A 6,135-nucleotide genomic window follows, 5' to 3' on the forward strand; every position below is an offset into this window, starting at 1 on the left:
CAGCTCCCTTAGCTATGCTAATGCTCAGTACATAGTGCTGGCTTGAGAGCGCTTGCGAGGCTCCAAGGCGACGCCCCAGAGTGACGCACTAGTTCTTGGAACTGTACAAGTTAATTGCAGCACTTTGTGTGTGCGCATTATCTACAGAACAGAGAACCGTTCATATACGTGTTCCAATACTGCCGTCTTTCTAAAGTTGTCCTCCGCAGCCATTCGAGCCCTAAAAATTGGGAGTAATCGTCAAATAATACGACGTACTCTTTCCCGTCCAGCGTTAAGAGGTCAATGACGGCTGTACCTGAAGGACGTGCTGGCAATATGGCCTTTAAGCAAGGGTTCTGTTTCTGGCTTTCTCTGCTCTCTGTTGGTTGGGCATCCTTCCACGTAGCCTTCAACGTTCCTCACTATGCTTGGCCACCAGAGGCCCTCTCTTTCCCTCGCGCGGCAACTCGCTGTGCCTCAGTGGCCGTTTTCCTAGGCTCCCTGAAGTTCGCTCGAGGGAAGATTTACTGTAGCTGTGGTCGTAAGTAAATCCTTGACACCACTAAAAATGTCTACCAACATGCTTCAATTCTTTACAGTTGACATTTTTAGAGGCACTTTGGACCGCTAAAGTTTGATGAGGTGAAAGCTTTTATAGGGTGGTGGTTATATTGTCTCCAGCGCGATGTTTACTGAAGATGACTGCTGGGAATTTATCGCGATGTTTGCTGAACTGTCATGAACCTGCATCTTCTTGACTAAATGCAGGCAAAACGTGTCGCGTTTGGTCCCTTGCCGGACGCCGAGCGCGGCAGGCAGCGGGCAGGAAGGAACTGAGACTGGCCCCGATCCCGGCACGATAACAACAACCCTTTATTTCACGCAAACAGCACCTTTATATAGCAAGCACTCATGTGACCAGTGACGTCACGGACAGACAATGTTTCAGACGCGGCACAGGCGCTATCAGCACATCTCCCCTTTTCTCTGAAAAGATACACTGGCATTTGCAACAAACTTAGCACAGCCACAAACAAAGGATGAACAATTTTTAATGGATGTAACCAATGCTAAAAAAAAATAAATGTCATTTGCTGAACCCATATCGGTCTGGCGGTCGGACATGACGGCCAAATCGTGTTCTAAATCCCGGAGGGATAGTTTGTGGCAAGGGGGTATTAGATGGATCGGCAGGTGCCTTTGGTTTAGATGGATTAGTTTCCTGTTCTATTTCTACCCGACTATCATATGCCTGAGGAAACTCATAGCTACCTCCTTCTTCCTCGCAGTCATTCTGCTGGGAAACAAAGGGAACCAGGAATTTCCTGTTTCTTTCTAGAACTACAAACGTAGAGTTCTAACTACATACGACCTGGAACGTTGTGCAGGATGTAAGACTCGCGCTTTCACTTTGCAGTCTGTCACCCATACTTCCGCTCCTGGTTTGAGGACTGGCAGCGGAAGAGCCCTATGACGACTATTGAAGTACCTACGCTGCCGCTGTCAGAAGGTTACATCGCGATCTCTGAACTTTTTCAGGCTCACCTTCTGGGGCAGAAGGCTCTTGGGAGGGACAGGGACTGTTGTGCGTAGCCGCCAGCTCATCAGAAGCTTTGCAGGGCTTTTTCCCAGTGGCCCTGGGGTGTCCCTGTACGCTAGCAGCGAAAGTTAGGGGTCCTTAGCTTTTATAATCAGCCGTTCAAATGTTTGGACCATCCTTTCTACTTCCCCATTTGCCTGAGGGTATCTGGGGCTCGTCGTCACAGTGCGGAAGCCATAGTCGCGAGCAAACGACTGAAATTCCTGAGATACAAATTGTGTTTCATTATCCGAGATGACAACCTCTGGTATGCCATGTCTTGCAAAGAAACTTTTGAGGTGCATAATGACAGTGACACTTTTTGTAGAAGATAGCAAGGCTTCCTCTGAGTATCTACTACCACCAAATACCATTTTCCCTCAATATTGCACAGATCAACACCTAGCTTTTGCCAAGGACGCTGTGGAGTGGTTGCCGGAATCACTGGTTCCGACTTTTGTTGCCTGTGTTCCGCGCACACTGGGCAATCAGTCACCAAAGCTCTCAGCTGGCAACTCAACCCGAGCTCTGCATTTCTCGATTCCTTGGTGACTCTCGTGCAAGTGCGTCAAGACCTCTGCGCGTAATTTTTGTGGAATCACCAGCCGCACACCTTTGAGTAGCACGCCTTCAGCAACTGTCAGCGTTGCTCTTTCCTGCCAGTATGGACGTAAGACCATCGACAGCGATGAGAACTTGGGCCAGCCTTCCAGGCTAAATTTTACGAGAGCTTGACAGACTTCATCGGCTGCTTGTTCAGCTTTGACTCGTTCAAAAAGGCTAGCCTCGACGGCATTTGTCAAACAGCCCGAAACGAATTTGGCGACTTCGCCAATACTCAGCGCATGAGCATCAATTTGGTTTCCCTGAATCGGGGCTCTAGACAATACATCTGCAGTAACGAGGCTCTTACCCGGGACATGCACAACCGTAAAGCTGAACCGCATAAGTCTCATGGGAAAGCGCTGAATACGAGGAGGCAAAACATCTAAAGGTGATTTTCCCAACAACGTTACAAGTGGTTTGTGGTCGGTTTCAAACAAAATCTCAACACCTTTGGTGTACCCTTCGAATCATTCTGCCGCCCAAGTCATTGTCAACGCTTCCTTCTCAATCTGAAAGTGTCTGGTTTCGGCAGGCGTCAACGAGCGTGACGCAAATGCAACAGGTCTTTTTTCATTGTTTGGTTGAACTGGTATCAATACGGCCCCCTATCCGAATGATGACGCGTCAGCGGAAAGAATCGTAGGGTACTTTACATCATACTTAGCCATGACGCGCTTCGAAGAGATAACGTCTTTGATGAACGACAGCGTTTGCTCTTGGGATGGTCCCCACGTCCATTCAGAACCCTTCAAAAGCAAGTGACGTAAAGGCGCCCTTTTTGAAGCCAAATCTGGTACGAATCTTGTCAGATAATTAGCCGTACCGAGCAGCCGTCGAACATCAGACACATTTGCTGGCGTCGCCAGTTCTTTGATAGCATGAACTTTTTCAGGATCCGGCTTGATGCCATCTTTACTAAGCACACAGCCAAGAAATTTTATCTCAGTTACCCCAAAGGAACACTTTTCTTTGTTTAGCGTAACACCAGCACTGGCGAGACGATCTAAAGTTAGACGCAGGCGTTCGTCATGTTGAGCCTTGTCGTTACCAAAAATGAGCACATCATCCATCAGGTTTATCACGCCTGGGATTCCTTCAAGTATCTGCGACCTTTTCTTCTGAAAGATCTCTGGTGCCGACGTTATTCCAAACGGCAGTCTTTGAAAACAGTATCGCCCAACTGGCTTTATGAACGTAGATAACTGGCATTCGGGCGACGACGTAATCTGAAAGAAGCCAGAGTTGGCGTCCAACTTCGAAAGCACAGAGGCACCACCTAAAAGACCGAGGTTATCATCCACAGTCGGCATGACATAGCGTTCGCGAAGTACACTTTTGTTTAATTGAGTCAAGTCAACGCAAATACGAACCGCTCCAGATGGTTTGAGTACTGGCACAATTCCTGCACACCATTCTGTTGGTTCTTCTACTTTGCGGATCACGCCATCTCGCTCCATACGCTCGAGCTCTTGCTTAACTCGGTCACGAATGGGTAAGGCTATGCGACGCGCAACATGAATTGCAAAAGGTGTCGAGTTCGGCTTTAGTCTAAATTTGTATTATCCTTTTATCGCTCCTAGACAACTGAAAAGCTGCGGGTAGGAACCTTCGACGGCTGTTGCGCTACTGACCGAATCCGCAAATTTAATAACCTCCAGAGCCTCAAGTGCGGGGGACCCAAAAGAACGGAGCGTAATGGTGAGACCACGTACACGATTTGCTGTACCATGTTTTGTTTCCACTGGATAGTGGCATGAAACTTTCCCAAAATATTCAGTGGCTCATTCGACGGGCCTGTTAGGATTAGGTCGCACTTTTCTAGCCTGGTAGGTAAACCGGTAAACGTCGAGGGCACAACAGAAACTTCGGCACCGGAATCAACTTTAGCGAACGCCGGAGTGCCGTTAATAACAACCTGTACATACCGAGAATTAGAGTACTCCTCGTTCACCGCGCCAACGAAGTACGCCCCCTTGTCCATATGGAGAAGAAAGTTGTACCTTCTTTCCATCACGTGCAGCCTTTTTTCGAGATACAGCTGCGAAGTGTCCGGAATAACCGCAGTAATTGCATTTAGCTGCTTTTGCCGGGCACGAGGCTCTGGGGTGTGTTCCTTGACCGCAGTTGGGGCATAATCCGGGGGTGCCCGGTCGGTAGGACTCGACTCTGGGACGCGGACCTTGTATTCCAGATGAACAGTTCTTTGACGAGCTGTCAGAGTGCTGTCCTGAAGAATACTTTCTGGGCTGCCCTTGTTTGCTGAACGCGTCAAGATTGCCGGTCGGCGTTACCAAGGATTCATCGCCAGTTTCTCTCAGTTGCAGCTACTGTCGTTGGACGGTCTCCTTTAAACGCGCTTTTGCCAAAGCGCTGCGAGAGTCAAATTCGCATCCATTTGAAGCGACTCAGAGAACTTAGCGTCCCTGAGGCCGACCACGAACTTGTCGCGAATCATGAGTTCCTTTTCCTGGTAGTCGCACCGGTCCGCCATCGTGTGCAACGCGGTAACAAATTGGTCGACTGACTCTCCAGGTTCTTGAGTGCGACGGTGAAAGCACGCGCTCTCACAAACAAGGTTCCTTGCGGTGACGAAGTGCTCGTCGAACTTCTTTTTGACGACTTCGTATTGCTTCTGTTCTTCTTCTGGCAATGAAAAAGTTGAGAAGATTTCTCTTGCTAGCCTGCCCATCGTATAAAGTAGCGTCCGGACCTGCGCTTCTTAATTCCGCTCATTTAGGCCCGAGGCGATGCGGTAGTCATCGAAGAGTTGGATCCAAGAAGGCCATTCGGACGTCCGGTCGAAGTCAAACCTTGGCGGAGCTGGCACCGCGAACATGCCGTGGGAGGGCTTGACTGCGTTGTCCTCTGACATGGCGCCCGTTGACGAAGTTAAGGCAACGCCTCTCAAAAGCCAGAGGATCCCACCTCTGACACCATGTCGCGTTTGGTTCCTGGCCGGGCGCCGAGCGCGGCCGTGTAGCGTTTGGTCCCTTTCCGGACGCCGAGCGCGGCCGGGCAGCGGGCAGGAACGAACTGAGACTGGCCCCGATCCCGGCACGATAACAACAACCCTTTATTTAACGCAAACAGCACTCATGTGACCAGTGACGTCATGGACAGACAATGTTTCAGACGCGGCACAGGCGCTATCAGCACAAAACGCAAATCCACCTCTGTGCGCTGCGATGATAATGCACATAAAGATCCCCTGGTGGTCGAAAGTACGGCACCTCATTCTCTATTTCCTTTATCACACCTGTATTTCGCCTTTCCCTTACAGCGTGGGTCACGTGTCGACGGAAAATGGTGACAGCTATTTGGCCTTATCTTGCTGTAAACACGATTGAAACGCCGCTTATGCCTAATTTACTGCGTCTGTTTCGGTGTGCTTCTGAAGTGTGGCGTTCAAGGAAGCGCTAAAGCGAAAGGTGCAGCACAGACGCCTCGATCAGACGCCCGGCGGAGTCGGCTTTTGGCTTAAATCAATATCTAGAGGTATCGCACGGAATCTCGGGAAGAAGTGTTACACTTCTCGTGGAAGCACACGCGCATTAATGGACACTCATGAGCTTTTCCGCCTGAAATTACTCTGTGAGGGGCCATTTTTTACACACTAAGAAGCCAGTAAACATGTTTGCTTCGATGTTTCCTAAGTGGCGGCCGACGCAGGAGACGTAGTGAGAGACACATAAGGAACACAAACTCAACATTCGCCGCGCGACGACACCGTCACATTTCTGGCGTGGTGGCGAAATGTGAAACGCCGGGTCGTCACCGGAGCAGACTCTCCGCTAGCTTCCAGTGCACGTGCGGCGATCGAGTTGCGCCTGGCGGTTATTTAGTGGCTAAAATAGAGGTACTAAGTAGTGTTGTTTCGTGGGCAGCCACAATAGCAGGCGAAGCTCAAAAGGACGAGACTCACGCGTGAAACTACGCAGATTCATTTGAAAGCTTTTCCGGGAGATCTG

At 49.8% G+C, this 6,135-nt stretch overlaps 2 pseudogenes; both read right to left on the reverse strand.

The window, feature by feature from the left end:
• Positions 1-896: 896 nt before the first annotated feature.
• LOC146187372 (uncharacterized) lies at positions 897-2,601 on the reverse strand (annotated as a pseudogene).
• On the reverse strand, positions 2,596-5,209 carry LOC146187373 (uncharacterized; annotated as a pseudogene).
• Positions 5,210-6,135: the final 926 nt, after the last annotated feature.

This window comes from Amblyomma maculatum, chromosome 6 (genome assembly GCF_055883805.1).
Source record: "Amblyomma maculatum isolate TAMU_Amacu chromosome 6, ASM5588380v1, whole genome shotgun sequence".
Classification (NCBI taxonomy): Eukaryota; Metazoa; Arthropoda; class Arachnida; order Ixodida; family Ixodidae; genus Amblyomma; species Amblyomma maculatum.